A 20,398-nucleotide genomic window follows, 5' to 3' on the forward strand; every position below is an offset into this window, starting at 1 on the left:
GTAACTAGTTATGAAATTAAACATGTCCTTCTGTACTTTCATCTCTGAAATGCACTGAAAATCACTCTTATTTACATGTAGCGAAGTTACAGTATGCTATGTTCGCTAAACATAAAAGCTGCAGTGGATTTTTTTTAACGTATGAACACTATTGATTGCCACGACTAACACGAGAGTATGAAACAAAAAATGAAATTTGATTTTAATGTTATTATTACCCAGAACAGGTTTCAGCACAGCGGTCTTTGATATCACACGAGTGAAATTTTACAACTCTGATTTTACGTTAATCATTTACGTCGCTGAGATCGTAATAGCAGTTGCCCATGAACACCTGAAAATGTCACAATAAAATCCACAATTCTCCTCTGAGGTCCCCGGGAAGCTGAAAGAAATAATTTTAATGTACCATTACCTGCCCGCTTAATTGCGGAAAAACTGCTTTCATTCAATAATAATTTCAATTTGCCGCGGCAGCGGCTCCCGCAATCACGGCGCAGCACTGCTTCATGAAAAATTCGAAATATGCTGAAAACGGCTAAAAATGTGGAATGAAATACTGGGCAAGCTAGCAATAAATTATTACAAGTATTTTTAACAATTTCTATATTCAAAAATCAGCATAAATTCAAAGCACACACCTTTTTTATACGTCAGCGTCCAATGGCGTCTATCTCGAACAAAGAACAAAAGAAAGATAATCAAGCATTCAAGCGAGCGTCACAGGCTCTTACAACTTTAACGGGTACAAGAAGACAGAGAGAGTATCATTTAAGCCTCCACTATTTATAATCAATTCACTACGCTAATAAATATCTTTGTTAATTTTTGCAGTTATCATTGTCTGCTTCGATTTCCACACTCGCCGACCACAGAAGTTATTTGCAAACTATAGATATAAAATACTGTACAAACACAAAAATGATTATTTCCTTTTTTAAAGACTCTACATAATAGAAAACCGTTCATACAGAAATGAAATAATAATAATGCAGATAAATGTTTCTTTTTTCACATATATTACACCGATTTTGAAAATGTCTTGCCAGCAGACGTCACAATGAGCGCTGGCAGCATGTGTCTAACACTGGCAAATGTTTGTCGATATGTTCCCATTGACGTCAACACAATTATTGTATATCACTTTGTGTGTTGTACATAGAGTTTATTTTGTTCACTACGTCACACGGTAGTTTATTGATACTGTCCAATACTTTCTCGAGGAGTGTATGTTGCTCCTCCACTTTGCGAGCTGACCGTATACCAAGTCCCAGGATCATTGCAGTTTTGGTTCCCCCATTCGGGTTGTGTGCGTTCAGGAAACCTGGAAAAACTGCACCGGAGCCATGGTCATCTCGCTTGCTTCGCAGTTTAACACAGTTCTCTCGGTTTATATGACTGAAGTTCGACACTTGTCAGGTGTTCACAATTTGAAGCACAAAAGACGAGAGTTATCCGACAAAAATGTTAAAATTCTGTCCTTTTCTACACTGTACGTTTATGAAATTCCACATCAGTGGTAATGCTCACATTTATGTTTTAGGGAAAGTACAATATTGTTCATTAAATAATTCAAAGTAGTATATGACTTTGGCTCGTAATTGTCCATTATAGACATTCTACTGGGACAATTTACTCGTGCAAGTTTATATTGCTAATATGAAGAAAGCATCTAACATGTAGTGTGTAATAGGTTCATACACTACTGGTCGTTAAAATTGCTACACGAAGAGGAAATGCAGATGATAAACGGGTATTCATTGGACAAATATATTATACTAGAACTGATACGTGATTACATTTTCACGCAATTTGGGTGCATAGATCCTGAGAAATCAGTACCCAGAACAACCACCTGTGGGCGTAATAACTGCCTTGATACGCCTGGGCATTGGGTCACTCAGAGCTTGGATGGCGTGTACAAGTACAGCTGCCCATACAGCTTCAACACGATACCACAGTTCATCAAGATTAGTGACTGGCGTATTGTGACGGGCCATTTGCTCGGCCACCATTCACGAGACGTTTTCAATTGGTGAGAGATCTGGAGAACGTGCTGGCCAGGGCAGCAGTCGAACATTTACTGTATCCAGAAAGGCCCGTACAGGACCTGGAACATGCGGTCGTGCATTATCCTGCTGAAATGTACGGTTTCGCAGGGATCGAATGAAGGGTAGAGCCACGGGTCGTAACACATCTAAAATGTAACGTCCACTGTTCAAAGTGCCGTCAATGCGAACAAGAGGTGACCGAGACGTGTAACCAATGGCACCCCATACCATCACGCCGGGTGATACGCCAGTATGGCGATGACGAATACACGCTTCCAACGTGCGTTCACCGCGATGTCGCCAAACACGGATGCGACCATCATGATGCTATAATCAGAACCTGGATTCATCCGAAAAAATGACGTTTTGCCATTCGTGCACCCAGGGTCGTCGATGAGTACACTATCGCAGGCGCTGCTGTCTGTGATGCTGCGCCAAGGGTAACCGCAGCCACGGTCTCCGAGCTAATAGTCCATGCTGCTGCAAACGTCGTCGAGCTGTTCGTGCAGATGGTTGTTGTCTTGCAAACGTTCCCATCTGTTGGCTCAGGGGTCGAGACGTGGCAGCACGATCCGTTACAGCCATGCGGATAAGATGCCTGTCATTTCGACTGCTAGTGATACGAGGCCGTTGGGATCCAGCACGGCATTCCGTATTACCCTCCTGAACCCACCGATTTCATATTGTGCTAACAGTCATTGGATCTCGACCAAAGCGAGCAACAATGTCACGATACGATAAACCGCAATCGCGATAGGCTACAATCCGACCTTTATCAAAGTCGGAAACGTGATGGTACACATTTCTCGTTCTTACACGAGGGATCACAACAACGTTTCACCAGGCAACGCCGGTCCACTGCTGTTTGTGTATGAGAAATCGGTTGGAAACTTTTCTCATGTCAGCACGTCGTAGGTGTCGCCACCGGCGCCAACCTTGTGTGAATGCTCTAAAAAGCTAATCATTTGCATATCACAGCATCTTCTTCCTGTCGGTTAAATTTCGCGCCTGTAGCACGTCATCTTCGTGGTGTAGCAATTTTAATGGCCAGTAGTGTAGTTTGAGTTCATTACTAGAATGAGTTAGTGTTTGTCATTTGTCGTAAGTTCGTATTATAAAAATAATTCTGATGTTTGGTTCATCGACATTGAGGTTTATATTCGACGAAATGTTAACAATGACGTTGGACGGTGCGTGCGGTGGGGTGAGGTCAGTGTTGTGTCCCGGAGCGTCAGCTGGAACACGGTGTCTCAGCGAGGACCGGGATCGACGCCGCGTACCCGCAGAAGCAGTAATGGTTTGGCACTTGGTGGCGCCTGCGCATTCGCGAGCTGAGCCGGACCGCTCCACCGATGTGGCGTGTTGCGGATGTTTCACCCACGATCAGCTGACTGGAGGCGACACTGCATCCCCTTGCTGCTCCTCCGCACGGATCTCTGTCAAAATACATGTAAAAAACATTACACCACAGTATACTATCTTTAAGGAAACACATTATAACTTGTGGGAGTAGAATGCAATTTGATTAATCAGCGTTTATTGTCCAGTAAGCCGTCGATTCGCTGGTTTGCACAGAATATGTCGGCGTGATAACGTTTTTCATGGCCTGGCAACTGAACTGCACTGTGACAACTTTTGCTTAATTCTCACGGTCGATGCGCTGTCTGAGCGTCTCTCAACATGTGAAATCATTTCAGTTCACAAACACTAATTGTTTCCGTCGAGCGATGTTTATTGTTATCGTCCTACTCACTTACACATGGTAATTTTGTTATTATTTGAGCACTGCATTATGACAGTGTGTACCCGCCAGGGCAGTCGAGAGCGCTAACGCGCTGCTTCCTGGACTCGGGTAGGCGCACCGGCCCCGGATCGAATCCGCCTGGCGGATTAACGGCGAGGGCCTATGTGCCTGCCAGTCTGGATGTGGTTTTTAGGCGGTTTTCCACATCGCGCTACGTGAGTACCGGGCTGGTCCCCACGTTCCGTTTCAGTTACTCGCGTTGCAGACATTTGAAAAACGTCCGCACTATTTCACGATTTACACTCGACGCAGTCAGTTGGGGTACAATGATTTCATCCTGAGGGGTATGGGGTGGCGGCAGGAAGGGCATCCGGCCATCCCTAACACTAACATTGCCAAATCCGTTGTAACCACGCCGACCTTGCGATCACTGCGGGACTATGGCGTCAGCGAAAGAAAAAGAAGAAGATTATGACAGTGCGTAACTCATCATTCAATTTACTTCGACGTATATATTGGTACAGCTCCAAGAGTCACTCTCTGTCCCGTCTACACACAATATTCCGTCTGTCTGCAAGATTTCATATGTACACACAATCTACCTGGAAGGCAGGCTGTCGCTTCTTTACACATTTTCACTTATGGTGAGTCTGTTACATTTACAATGTTCATTGTACTTTTCTTAACATTTTTTCAATGTATAAATGACTTTTTCACAATTACATGAAGGTGTGTGACTTTGTTCATTAGTTTTTTTCTGTGTAGCTTGCCGAGTTATAACTACTTCAGTAAACAGATCTCATAATGTGCATATCAGCTGGACTTGGGCACAATGTTCAATAAATATTTTATTTCGTGTCAGAATTTGCATGAATAATCTGTCCTACGGGACTACAGTGTAGTTTCCGCGTAGAATGAATTAATTCGTATAACGCGCAGTCAATGTTCAAAGACGTGTACAAAATACACTGGCTTCAATTGAAGCATTGGTACATACAAAGTGCACGTAAGAAAAAAATGGGTTTGGTTCAGACTGAATTTATTCTAGTGTCGCTCTCATATCACTATTGGTGGTAACCCTGGTATACATAATCATCCTATGACTCAAAGTTACTTTCATTTAAATAAAGACCCTCTCAGGGCTTACTTTAACCTAACACAATTAAAGCTATTATAGTCTTATATGCAAATTAATCATCAATTATCTATACACATAGTAAAATGCCTCAAGAAATTGTTTTATACTTTCTAAACAAGAAATATCTGCAGCTCGTGGTCTTGCAGTAGCGTTCTCGTCTCCCGTACACGGGGTCCCATGTCCAATTCCTGGCGGGGTCAGGGATTTTCCTGCCTCGAGATGACGGGGCGTTGTTGTGTCGTCTTCATCATCATTCATCCCTATTATGGTCGGAGGAAGGCAATGGCAAACCACCTGGGCTAGGACCTTGACTAGTGTGGCAGTCCGGGTCTTCTGCATCGTCCCCTATGCTCCTCGGAGTATGGTACCTCACCATCATCAAACAACAAATTTTTCACTGCTTGATCAGCTGACACTAATCTGTCTGCAAGCAAATTTTCATCCAGCACATCATTACACTTTCTATTGAGTCTTTGCTCACACCATAAATATTCCTAAACTGTCTTGACTTTCAAAGCTGAATGTACATAATTCATACTTAAAACTGAACACTCTTACATTCTAAGACACAAATATGAAATTTCCTGACGTCTGCTATTTACAAATTATCGTACAAATAGTTTCACGGCTTTGCGTGGGTATAGTCCTTTGATTTTTCCAGTTTGAGGATGTGCCAACAGATAACTACATCCATTTGGCACCTTAACCACTACAAAGAGTCCTGAATGCATTAATTGCCATTTACTCTTCTGTTTCAGCGTAGCTGACGATTTTGGGTGGTTACGAATTAGTACCAAGTCCCCTATATTATATTTCTGTGTGTTCCTCACACCCCGATCGTATTTTTGCTTCCTCTTGGCAGCACAGCTGTTTCGGTTGTCCCATACCTTTTTCACTTTCTCCTCCTTTGTCTCCACTTTGGTGGGGAGTTTCGTAAGAGGCACAAGCCATTGATTCCGCGCCTTATCATCTCCATTTAGCATCTCCGTGGGTGGGTATCCCGTACTGGAGCGGGGTGTTAGATTCTGTATTTCTACGAATTTCGGTATCAACTCGACCAGTTTTGAGTGTCGTTTTGAAATGTAGATTCTGAGGAACTTATTTAAGTATTTCCACTAAACTTGCTTCGGGATGGAATCTGGCTACAAGTATATGCTGTACATCTTGTTCTCTTAAGTAATTATTCCAAGTTGACCAGTGAAGTTGGTAGCATTATCAGTAATCATGGATTCGGGTTTTACTACCTGAGGTATGTACTCTTGATTAATTCTTCTAACTATGCTCTTAGTCGTAGCTGATTTCATTGGAAAAATTTCCAAATACTTGGAAAAAAATATCGTATACTGCTAGTATGTACTTCATCCCTGCCCTAGCCATGGGATATTGACCTGCTTTATCCAATGATACTAATTGGAGTGGTCGTTGCGGGACTATATGATGAAGTTCAAATTTTCTGGATCTGTTATTGTGTTTTGATTTCTGGCAAATAACGCAAGCCCTAACTATTGCCTGAACTTGACGTTTTATTTTAGGAACGTAGCAGTATCTCGCTATGAGCTCCGCACACTTTCCAATTCCTGCGTGGCCCCATGCCAAATGCGTGTGCCATATTACTGCTCTGACCGATTGACTGGGTATTCATATTGCCCAGCAGTCTTCTAATGCATTGCGTTTATGATACAAAATGTTATCTACAATCTTCTAACGTTGCTGGCCTCTTGTTGATCCCGGTTTCGATATTGTTAATAATTTCTCCCCACATAGGGTCAGATCTTTGTAATTCCTTCATTTTCTTGCACATACGTAGAAAATCCTTCCTATGCATGTGGTTCTGCACTAGAAGTACTTTGTACTCGGCTGATTGCTCTAACATCTCAACTAACTTCGGTAAGCCCAACGGCAGTCGCGACAAAGCATCTGGTACTATACTGTCTTGACCTTTTATATACATTATTTTTATCTGATATTCCTGTAAGGTTAGCATCCATCTCTTTAATCTTGTATGAAATAACTTGCAGGACATTAAAAAACTTAATGCCTGGTGATCACGGTACACTTTGATTTCGTTTCCGTATAGATAATAATTGAATTTATTGACAGCCCAGACTACTGCGAGTGTTTCCAGTTCCGTCGCTGAATAAGCTCTCTCGCAGCTAGTTAAAATTCTACTAGCAAATTCGATAATTTTTATTGCAGCCAGATCTCTGCCTTCCTCCCATTGAAACAGACACCCTCCCAAACCATAAGAACACGAGTCCGTTGCGAGACAAAAGTTTTTTGACATGTCCAGGTGTTGCAGAATATTTGCATTCACGAGGGCTGTTTTGCTAACTTCAAAAGCTTTCTGGCACTTGTCAGTCCAGATCCACTGAACATTTATCCGCAGTAAATTTAACAATGATTCATCATTTAGTAATTGTTCAGGCATAAACCTCCTGAAATAGGACGTAAGTGCAATAAATGCCTTTAATTACCTCTTTGTTCTTCGTCTAGCGAATTCTTGGATTGCTTCTAATTTTTTATTATCTGGGCCGATGCCGTTCGACGTGACAATATGGCCTAGGAATTTAATTCTATTGTGCCCAAATTTCGATTTCTCGAGATTTGCTGTCACACCTGCCTGTTTAAATCTTTCTAAGACTCTGTGCATTAATTCCACATGCACATACCACGTAGCAGTTGCAATTAACAAGTCGTCAACATATAAAGTAATTCGTTCTAATAGGTCTGGTCCGAGTACTGTGTCTAGTATGGTAATAAACAATCCGGCATTTACATACAATCGGAATGGAAGTACTTTAAACTGATAACTTCGCCCTCCGAATATAAATGCTGTGTACTTTCTGGATTTCGGCGTAAGTGGAATCTGCCAGTATGAACTTCACAAATCAGTCGAGGTTAAGTACTGCACTCGTTGAAATTTTTGTATTTGCTCATCCAGATTTTCTGGACGTGTTCTTACGGGTACAATAATTTTGTTGATGTCCCGTGCGTCTAAAACCAGAGGAATTTTTCCATTGGCTTTCACTACCGCTACTATACAGTGAGAGAGGGTTCGATGATATCCCACCCAAACATTCTTCGAATCTCTTTTGCCACTGCCTCCCTTTTCGACCATGGGATGGGGTAAGACGATCGACAATACGTTTTGTGGGTCGTCTCCTCTATATGATAGTTGTAACGCCTAATTACTCCTGGTCGTTCACAAAATATCATTGCAAATTCTGACAGCAGCTGCGTTAGCTATTGTTTTTGTATAGGGCTTAATGTTTCATATTCCTGAACTTTATTCCGCAATGCATCTAAATTTACTTCAAACTCATTACTTTGCCTGTTGGGATAATAAATATCAGTTGTTGGTGAATTATTATCTAAGTGTAGTACACATAGGTTTCTGCACCTGATATTTATCTTGTTCCAACATGGCACAAGTACCTCTTTCGATCTCATCATTGACAGTTTAACTCTTCTTCCTTTATTAATTATGCTTAGCTTTCCTGCGGAGAGGTCGATCACTGCGTCCCTCTTCCGGAGGAAATCTACTCCTAGTATGCAGCCCAGGTGGTCCCGGCGGAGGTTCGAGTCCTCCCTCGAGCATGGGAGTGTGTGTTTGTCCTTAGGATAATTTAGGTTAAGTAGTGTGTGCGCTTAGGGACTGGTGACCTTAGCAGTTAAGTCCCATAAGATTTCACACACATTTGAACATTTTTACAGGCCACGCTTAACAGCTCAACAGCGAGGAAAGAGCTCACTATGGCTTCGTCCTCTTTACGTATTTCCACCTGCACCTGGTGCTGAATTAACTGTCTCTGTGAGCTTACGGCTCCAGACACCTTGCAGTTGTTCACTGGGAAATTCGGTATACTTCGTCCCTTCCCATGCGCTTTAAACAGTTCTGCACTTATTACACTGACCGAAGCACCTGTGTTAATGATAACGTTTACAATAACATCATAGATTTTTGCTTCTAGGATTACGTGTATGCCTTCATTATTATTCTTTGCACATTCGTGCGGTTCTGGCTCTGAGCACTATGGGACTTAACGTGTGAGGTCATCAGTCCCCTAGGACTTAGAACTACTTAAACCTAACTAACCTAAGGACATCACACACGTCCATGCCCGAGGCAGGATTCGAATATGCGACCCCGGTCCGTGCAGTTCTGTTGGGAGGTCATGTTCCATACTAATTCCGTCATTGTAACGCAGCATGTCATTTCAGGTATACTATAATATGTGGTGCTCTCACTCCACCCCACGGCCATCGACGGAGAGCATATCGTGGCCGATTCTAGTTTGTCGAACTATTTTCGTGCGAGGTGCTTGGACGGTTGTTATTCGTGATCTCTATAATATGCACATTTTGATTTTGCGGTCGCCACGGCTGCGCGATAGGCGCGTTTTGCTACTGTGGTCTTGTGGTATCATACCTCTCATTATTTTGATTACTTTGCCGGTATTGGCTCGGTCTGTGATTATGATTCCAGTTACGGCTGTTTTCATTGTAATTATCGTGCCATTGACCTACCGCATTTTTCCAGCAGTTGGCTCCAGCTGCTCCGGAATCATATCGATCGTCAAATCTACCTTTTTTACTATTTGACGGATGCTCATAACCATTTTGAGTTCGGTTGTTGCTACTACTCGGATGATATTCATGCCGTCTACTACCGCCCCCACCATTTTCATGGTTTTGGTTCGGTGCAATACTATTTCTACCGTTTGTGCATCCTGAGCCATTGTTTCTTGCGGGTTCACACGGTGACTTCGTCTTCCTGTATAAGATCGATCGAATCTAGTACTGACAGGAAATGTTCCATGTCATTTTCGGGAAGGTGTATCAGCTTTTCCTTAATGTGGGTAGATAAGTGAGAATTACGTAGCCTAATAATGTCTCTCGACGACATAGGCTCGTCCCAATAGCGCGTCTTGTTGATGTATTTTTCAGAATATCGTCTTAGGTTTCCAAGACGAGCTGAATAAGGTTCAGGATTATACACCTCTTTTCTAAGCCTCTCTTGGATGCAAGGCGACCAATATTTTGCTAAAAATGCTTTCTCAAATTGTCATGCAGCTGTCCGCTACTTCAGTAGCCCATAATGCTGCGTCATCATGGATATAGGAAATGACGTATTTTCTGCGCTTCATTCCATGCCCTTGGCAAGATGTTTCTGAAACTTTTAATAAACACCACCGGATGTACTGACTTTCGTTCGGTAGTGAAAGTCTTAATTAAACTTTCCTCGACAATATTTTTGAATTGTATACACTCGCGCCTCGTGCATAGGCTGCCTGCTCTGAGCTGGAGCTGCAGCTTTTCGCATTATCGCACGTAGACTCATCATTATTACGTCGCGCATACGTCTGTGCGTTACCGAAAACATTGGTTACAGGCGACACACTTTCATTTTCTGCACGTTTGCTGCTACCAGCTAAACCTTTTTCCAAGTCTGATATCCGCTTAGCTATGTTCATCTGCCAATGAGGGATATTATCACTTAGTATTTGTTTGATAGTCTGAACATCACTCTGTACTTGGCTGTTGATTACAGTGCTAAAAGATTCAGAGTCTTTATCGTCAAAAGCTGCTTTCACCTTTGAACCAATCTTTTCTCGATTTCACTGTCTTCCGATTCTAACCAGGAATTAAACTCAGCTTCAATTTTAGTCGCTTGTTCGTTCAGTTTGTTTTCGACAAGTTGTGTACAATCTAGTTCTAATTTTTCGATTCGGTTAGCTAAAATGCCCATTTGATCTATAACGGTGGTATTCGCTAACTGCAGATTATTTACTTGCACAGTAAACTGCTGTACAGCTTTCGGTTCAAAAATGGCTCTGAGCACTATGGGACTTAACTTCTGAGGTCATCAGTCCTCTAGAACTTAGAACTACTTAAACCTAACTAACCTAAGGACATCACACACATCCATGCCCGAGGCAGGATTCGAACCTGCGACCGTAGCGGTCGCGCGTTTCCAGATTGTAGCGCCTAGAACCGCTCGGCCACACCGGCCGGCACAGCTTTCGGTATTGACTCAAAGGTTTGTTTCATATTTACTATCTCCTTCTGCACGGATTCTAAGGACTGTACTACTTGTTGGTCACGCTCTGCTTGCTGTGCAAGAAACCTTTCTATTTTTCCATCCTTTTCCGCTTGTTGGCAGAAAAAAGGCTTCCATTTGCTTGGCTTTTTACGCTTGCTGGCGGTCCCGCTCAGCCTGATGTTGGGCTAACTTCGCCTGATAATTTAGCATGGGCTCTAACATGACCCGAATCGAATATCCACCAGGCAGATTACCAATATCTGGTTCCTGCTCTGCTGGTGGTTGTACTACTTCTTTTTCTACGTCTGACTGGGCACTGGTGGAGGGTGGCACCACTTTCTGTGCCTCCGCCCCCACAGTCTCACAGGGAATTTCCTCAAAGAGATTGCTTGTGCTCTCTAAAGCACTCACTTCTACGTTCACTGCACTGATTGGTTAATGTTCCTCAGTATCCATATTGCCTGTTTATTGCACAGCAGTTTGACCATATTTATGGTTTACGAACTTAGATACAATATCTGTCGACTTAGTCGTTGCACACAAAATATATAAACTTGTACACAATACACCACACAATGAGGAATTCTATCTACACTTAATTCTGTCCTGTCACAGACAACTATCCCTAAACTACACGCACACCACTAGTGACATGATATGGCTCCACTGAAATTCATACTCTACTGACAGGACAACTACAGCCTAGTCTTACCTTTAATTTGTATGGTTCTGAGTTCGGCTGCCCCAGGACTATGTTGTTACAGTTTCTCTGTAAAAAAATGAATGTTATATTTTCAAAGATAAGGAAGGAAGCTACACAAGTAGATTCGGTAAAGGCACATAAGTGACTGGACATATCTGAACATCACTTTGTCGCGTCTCCCCACCGCGCACTTTTTGATTTTATATGTATTTTATGTTGCATAACATTTTAATTAACTTTATATTGCTTATTGTTGCGAGCACAGAAGATAACATGCGATTCTCACTATTAGTTTCTGTAGTTGAGAAACCTTAACTTTTGCACCTCGACCTGCTGTTAACGTGTGATCTTTAATTTGCAAACTATTTTCATATAACACTGAACTGGCCTGTTAGAAATGGAACACGGTATCATTACTGTAACTAGTTATAAAATTAAACATGTCCTTCTCTACTTTCATCTCTGAAATGCGCTGAAAATTACTCTTATTTACACGTACCGAAGTTACAGTATGCAATGTTCGCTAAATATAAATGCTGCAGTGTATTTTTAACATATGAACACTATTGATTGCCACGACTAACACGAGAGCATGAAACAAAAAATGAAATTTGATTTTAATATTATTATTAGCTAGAACAGGTTTCAACACAGCACTCTTTGATATCACACGAGTAAAGTTTAACCACTCTGATTTACGTAAATTATTTACGTCACTGAGATCGTAATAGCAAGTGCCCACGTCGACCTGAAAATGAATTAACAAAATCCATAATTCTCCCCTTAGGTCTCCGGGAAGCTGAAAGAAATAATTTTGATGTACCATTACCTGCTCGCTTAATTGCGGGAAAACTGCTTTCATTCAATTATAATGTGAATTTGCCGCGGCAGCGGCTCCCGCGATCGCCGCGCAGCTATGCTTCATGAAAAATTCTGAAAACGGCTAAAAATGTGGAATGAAATACTGGGCAAGCTAGCAATAAATTATTACAAGTATTTTTAACAATTTCTATATTCAAAAATCAACATAGATTCCAAGTACACTCCTTTTTTATACAACAGCCTCCAGTGTCGTCTTTCTCGAACAAAAGAAAGCTAATCAAGCATTCAAGCGAGCGTCACAGGCTCTTACAACTGTAACGGCTACAAGAAGACACAGAGAGTAACATTTAATTCTCCACTATTTATAATGAAGTCAGTATGCTAATAAATATCTTTGTTAATTTTTTCAATTATCATTGTCTGCTTCGATTTCCACACTCGCCGACCACAGACGTAATTTGCAAAATATAGATACATAAATAGTCCACAAAAATGAAAAATGATTATTTCCTTTTTTACAGACTCTTCTTAATAGACAATTATTCATACAGAAATGAAATAATAATACGAGGTGCATTCAAGTTCTAAGGCCTCCGATTTTTTTTCTCCAGACTAGAAAGAGATAGAAACATGCGCATTGTTTTAAAATGAGGCCGCGTTCATTGTCAATACGTCCCAGACATGGCAGCACCGTACGGCAGATTGAATTTTACCGCCAGCGGCGAGAATTAGAACTGTTTTAAATACTTAAAATGGCGACGTTTTCCTTACTTGAACAGCGTGCAATCATTCGTTTTCTGAATTTGCGTGGTATGAAACTAATTGAAATTCATCGACAGTTGAAGGAGACATGTGGTGATGGCGTTATGGATGTGTCGAAATTGCGTTCGTGGGTGCGACAGTTTGATGAAGGCAGAACATCGTGTGACAACAAACCGAAACAACCCCGGGCTCGCACAAGCCAGTCTGTCGACATGATCGAGAAAGTGGAGAGAATTGTTTTGGGGGATCGACGAATGACTGTTGAACAGATCGCCTCCAGAGTTGGCATTTCTGTGGGTTCTGTGCACACAATCCTGCATGACGACCTGAAAATGCGAAAAGTGTCATCCAGGTGGGTGCCACGAATGCTGACGGACGACCACATGGCTGCCCGTGTGGCATGTTGCCAAGCAATGTTGACGCGCAACGACAGCATGAATGGGACTTTCTTTTCGTCGGTTGTGACAATGGATGAGACGTGGATGCTATTTTTCAATCCAGAAACAAAGCGCCAGTCAGCTCAATGGAATCATACAGATTCACCGCCACCAAAAAAATTTCGGGTAACCGCCAGTGCTGAAAAAATGATGGTGTCCATGTTCTGGGACAGCGAGGGCGTAATCCTTACCTGTTGCGCTCCAAAGGGCACTACGGTAACAGGTGCATCCTATGAAAATGTTTTGAAGAACAAATTCCTTCCTGCACTGCAACAAAAACGTCCGGAAAGGGCTGCGTGTGTGCTGTTTCAGCAAGACAACGCACCCGCACATCGAGCTAACGTTACGCAACAGTTTCTTCGTGATAACAAATTTGAAGTGATTCCTCATGCTCCCTACTCACCTGACCTGGCTCCTAGTGACTTTTGGCTTTTTCCAACAATGAAAGACACTCTCCGTGGCCGCACATTCACCAGCCATGCTGCTATTGCCTCAGCGATTTTCCAGTGGTCAAAACAGACTCCTAAAGAAGCCTTCGCCGCTGCCATGGAATCATGGCGTCAGCGTTGTGAAAAATGTGTACGTCTGCAGGGCGATTACGTCGAGAAATAACGCCAGTTTCATCGATTTCGGGAGAGTAGTTAATTAGAAAAAAAATCGGAGGCCTTAGAACTTGAATGCACCTCGTAATAATAATAATAATAAGAAAAGGCAATATATACAGTGAGACCGTAGGATTCATGATTGCAATACAGGATCAAACAATAAACACCAGATATTACAGCAAGCATATTATTAAAGATCCCAATACCACAACAGATAAATGCAGACTTTGCAAACAACAAATAGAAACAGTAGATCACATCACAAGCGGATGTACAATACTAGCAAATACAGAATACCCCAGAAGACATGACAATGTAGCAAAAATAATACATCAACAACTTGCCATACAACATAAACTAATAAAACAACACTTTCTCACATACAAGTATGCACCACAAAATGTACTGGAGAATGATGAGTACAAATTATACTGGAACAGAACCATTATAACAGATAAAACAACACCACATAACAAACCTGACATCATACTCACCAATAAAAAGAAGAAATTAACACAACTAATCAAAATATCCATACCCAATACAACAAATATACAGAAGTAAACAGGAGGAAAAATTGAAAATTACATCCAATTGGCTGAGGAAGTCAAGGACATGTGGCATCAGGATAAAGTCGACAATATACCGATTATACTATCAACTACAGGCGTCATATCACACAATATACACCAGTACATCAACGCAATACAGCTACATCCAAACTTATATATACAACTACAGAAATCTGTAATTATTGATACTTGTTCAATTACCCGAAAGTTCCTAAATGCAATGTAACATATACCGTACAGTTAAAAGGAAGTCACGCTTGATCAAGGTCCGCGTCACTTTCCATTTTTAACCAGACATAATGTCTGAGAAAGGAAAGAAATAATAATGATAATACAGATAAATGTATCTTTTTCACATATATTATGCCGATTTTGCAAATGTATTGCCAGGAGACGTCACAACCTCTACCCAACTTGAAATAACTACATGAATTTATGGGAACATTGATTTTAATTAATGCTCTGGTTTTGTCCTAAAAGTTCCTGCGTAATACTTGCGTACCTTTTAAAATTTATACCAAATTTGGAAATACTTTTCCATTTAGCTTCTTAACCCGTACCGCATTTGTAACGCTACAGAAAAATCAAAGTATTGTATTGCAGCAGTTTTACCGCTTTGAGACAAAAAAAAAATAAAAGGTGAACGAGGTGGCTTACTTTTCTAAAACATTGACGTCAGCGCAAGTCAGTTACAGATACAGAAGGAGTGGTCGTAAAATATAGTTTGCAAGTTCTATACTTACATTTATGGAGTAAACTTCTATTTACTTACCAACAACAGACCTCTGTTGTCATTAGTTCCAGATGTTCATCGTCGCTCTACACCACAAAACGACTACAAAGATTGACTTTCTTCTTAAGTATATATTCTAGTTTTTGTTGTTGTTTTTATAGTTTAATTCGCGTCTCGGCCGTAGCCCATTACGTGCAAACATTTTCATCTCTGAATAGCTACTCAAACCGACATCCATTTGAACCTGATTTCTATTTTCAATATATTGGTTTCCGCCCATAATTTTTATCCCCCACACTTCTTTCCATTACGAAATTAACAATTCCCTTCATGCCTCAGTATGTTTCCTATCAACTGGTACCTTCTATGAGTCAAACTGTGGCACACATTTTTTTCCACAGTTCTATTCTGTACCTCATTCTTAATTAGTCATCTAATTATCAACACTCTTTTGTAGGGCCACATTTCAAAAACGTCTGTTCTCTTCTTCTCTGAACTGCTTGTCGTCCAGGTCACACTTTCATACACATTATTTTAGAACAGACTTGCTAACACTTAAATTCATATCCTATGTTAAAAAATTTATCTCCTTCAGAAAAAAATTTCTTGCTATTCCTTTTTATATCCTCTCTACTTCGTCCATCATCAGTTATTTTACTGCCCAAATAGGAAAACTCATTGGCTACTCTTAGTGTATGAAATCCTAACCTGATTCTTACAGATCACCCAATTTAATTTGACTACATTTCACTACCTTTGTTTTACGTTTGTTGATATTCATCTTACATCCTATTTCAAGAGACTATCCATTCCGTACAACTGCTCTTGCAAGTGCTTTGTTTTCTCTAGCAGATTATAATGTCATCGGCATACCGAAAAGTTTATATTTCTTCTCCTTGAAATTTAATTCACTACCCAAATTTCTCCCTGGTATCCTTCACCCTGTCCGTTCTTATTGTCTGTGTTTTCCATGAATTCCTTTCCTCGCCGATTCCGCGGAGAACTTCCTCATTGCATACCTTATCAGACCACCTAATTTTCAACATTCGTTTGTAGCACCACATCTCGAATGCTTCAGTTCTCTTCCGTACCAGTTTTCTTACAGACCATGTTCCACTACCGTACAATGCTGTGCTTCAAACGTACAATTTCACAAATTTCTTCCTCAAATTAAGGCCTATGCTTGTTGCTAGTACACTTCTCTTGGCCAGGAATGCCAATTTTTCCCGTGCTAATCTGGTTTTTGCGTCCTCCTTGCTCCGTCCGTCATGGGTTATTTTGTTGCCTAACTTCATCTACTTCGTGATCACTATTCATGATGGTAAGTTTCTAGCTGTTCTCATTGTTGCTAATTCTCATTACTCTTGTCTTTCTTCGATTTATTCTCCGTCAATACGCCGTACACATTAGACAGTTCATTCATTCAGCAGACCCCGTAATATTTCTTCACTTTCATTCAGGATAGGAATGTCACGAGCGAATCTTATCATTGACATCCTTTCACCTTGAATTTTGATGCGATTGTTGAACCTTTCTTTTATTTTCATTAGTGTTTCTTCGATGTACAGGTTGAACAGTAGTCGCGAAAGACTACATCCTGTCTTACACCCTTTTAAACCAAGCATTTCGTTCTTCTTCACTCTTGTCATACCTTCTTAGTTCTTGTACGTATTATATATTACCCGTTTCTCCCTTCAAATACTACTATTTTCCTCAATATTTTGAACATTTTGTACCATTTTACATTGTCAAACCCTTTTCCCTAGCTGACGTATCCTGTGTAAGTGTCTTGATTTTTCTTTAGTCTTGCTTCCATGTCAACTGCAGCGTCAGAAAAGCCTCTCTGGTGCCTTTACCTTTCCCAAAGCCAAACTGATAGTTAACTACATCTTCAATTTTCTTTTCCATTCTTCTATCCATTATTCTTGTCAGCAACTAACATATATGAGCTGTCAGGCTGATTGTGAGAATTCTCACACTTGTCAGGTTCAAAAAAATGGCTCTGAGCACTATGGGACTCAACTGCTGAGGTCATTAGTCCCCTAGAACTTAGAACTAGTTAAACCTAACTAACCTAAGGACATCACAAACATCCATGCCCGAGGCAGGATTCGAACCTGCGACCGTAGCGGTCTTGCGGTTCCAGACTGCAGCGCCTTTAACCGCACGGCCACTTCGGCCGGCTACTTGTCAGGTCTTACAGGCTTCAGAATTGTGTGGATGATATTTTTCCCAAAGTCGGATTGGTATCCCCAGACTCACAGTCAATACACCAGCATGATCAGTGGGTTTGTAGCCACTACTCCAATGATTTTAGAAATTCTGATGAAATGACATTTATCCCTTCTACTTTACTTGATATTAAGTCTTCCTAAGCTCTTTTAAATTCTGATTCGTATTAATAGATCCCTTATCTCTTCTATAATCGATTCCTGTTTCTCTTTCCAACTGTTCGCGTCTCTCCTCTCCATTTAACAGCGGAATTCACATTGCGGTCTTAAAGGTACCGCCGTCGCTTTCAATTTCACCGAATGGTGTTTCGGTTTTTTATATGCTGAGTCATTCCGTCCTACAACATTTCTTTTTCGATTTCTTTACATTTTTCATGTACCTATTTCGCCTTAGCTTCCCTACACTTCCTGTTTATATTATTCCTCATTGACTTGCATATCTGTATTCCTGAATTTCCCTGAACATTTTTGTACTTCCTTCTTTTATCGATCATTTGAACTATTTCTTCTGTTACCCACGGTTTTTTCGAAGCTACCTTGTGTGTACCAACGTTTTTCTTTCCAAGTTTTGTGATTGCCCTTTTTAGAGATGTCCATTCCTCTTCAACTGAACTGTATACTGAACCGTTGCTTATCGCAGCGTCTATAGCATTAGAGAACATCAAGTGTATCTCTTCATTCCTTAGCAGTTCTATATCCCACTTCTTTGCTATTAATTCTTCCTGACTAGTGTCTTAAACTTCATAACAACTAAATTGTGATCTGATTCTGTATCTGCTCCTGGGTACGCCTTACAATCCAGTATCTGATTTCGGTATCTCTGCTTGTATTCTAACTGAAATCTTCGGTATCTCTCGGCTATTGCCAAGTATACCTTCTCCTCTTGTGATTCTTGAACAGAATATTCGCTATTACTAGCTTAAATTGATTGCAGAACTCAATTAGTCTTTCTCTTCTTTCATTCCTAGTACTAAACCCATATACAGTTGTGCATACTCAAAGTAATATTCAATATAAGGTAGCAAAAAACTCCATCTAAAAACCAATATATTTTCTATTTGCAGCTAATCGATGCTGGACGAACTGTCGAGTAGTATTCGTTCTAGAAGCTTCCAAATCTAAATTGCTATCAACAGATTCAACCTCCTGGGCATTAGCAGCTTCTATTGCCTTTTGTGACCATTCGTAGATCTATAGTGGTGGACAGTGACCCCCAGTTGACGTCAATCCTGTTTGTGTTCAGTGCATAACAAGGATTCTATCATCATTTTCTTGCTACGATCTACCTCTAGTCAAAGTAGGAAATAAAACAAATTGTAGGGCCATGCAAGACCCAAATGAAAACGATGGTGTAAATTGCCCTAACGTAGAAACATTCGCATTGTTTCTTAACAGAATTAGGTTAAGGTTAGTCTCTGGGAAATGGGCGTTAACCACGGACTTTTCTTTCGGTCAGAATCGACGCCAGGCTTCTTAAGCCACCACGATCAAGAGACATTGTCGTTCTTGTCGTTATTACTGTTACTGCTGCTCTTGTTGTTCCTCTTCTCTTCAGGTATTAGGCAAATTGTCTGTTACGGTACACATCTCTTGCGGGGTCTTCCTCTGTCGCCCTCGTAATTTCCTTCTTCAAAGCTGAGTCGCTTACTCTCCATTCGTTGCAGGCGTTCGTTCCATTTTCTTCTGTAACCTAGAATTTTATCATTTAGACTAAAATAAGTTAGGCTCTAGCATCTCGATTCTTCAGTCTATCATCTAATGTGAAACCTTTAATTCTTTTCAGATTTCCTGCGCCTGGATACGGTTTTCTTGCTTTTTATTAATTACCCAGCTGTCGCTTCTATGGAGCAGAGCGGAGTCTGCAACAGTTTTGTAGAATATCATTTGAGCATGTTTTCTAATTCTGTTTTTTTTTTTTTAGGTTCTTGATAACCGTTCCACACTCTCTGGGAATGTACAAAGCTTAATATCTACGTATATCTTTGCTGTAACTATATGCCACCTCACAGCCCAGATAACTGAAGTGGTTTAGTTGTTCTAAAATCTTATGATCTTTTGCTGTTGTGGCTGTAATGTGTCCTTCCCCTGTGAAGGCCATTGTCTTAATTTCTTCTGTTGAGGTCTCCATGTCAAATTTGTTTCAGTAAGTAACTTTATGGAGATCCTCTTCTTTATCTGCTAGGATCACTCCACCGTCTGCATATAGTAAGTTATCTAAAGGTATTCTCCTGTCAAGCTACAAAACGTTTTGAAGTTCTGTTTCTCTAAATACATCTTTTCATGTATGTAAATATAGAACAAAGTTGTGGAGACACAGCAGTCTCGTCGTATTCCTTTGTTACTGGGTGCCTCATTTATCATTTTTCCGTTGAGATCTAGAGTGATATTTGTGTTCTAACTTTTCGTCACATTTATTAGTTGTTTCGGACATCCAGGATTCACCACTATCTTCCAAAGTTTCTGTCTATTTATACTGTCAAAAGTAATTTAAATGTCTTTATTACGAGGGCTGTCCAGAAAGTAAGTTACGATTGATCGCGAAATGAAAATCACAGTG

This window comes from Schistocerca nitens, chromosome 6 (genome assembly GCF_023898315.1).
Source record: "Schistocerca nitens isolate TAMUIC-IGC-003100 chromosome 6, iqSchNite1.1, whole genome shotgun sequence".
Classification (NCBI taxonomy): domain Eukaryota; kingdom Metazoa; phylum Arthropoda; class Insecta; order Orthoptera; family Acrididae; genus Schistocerca; species Schistocerca nitens.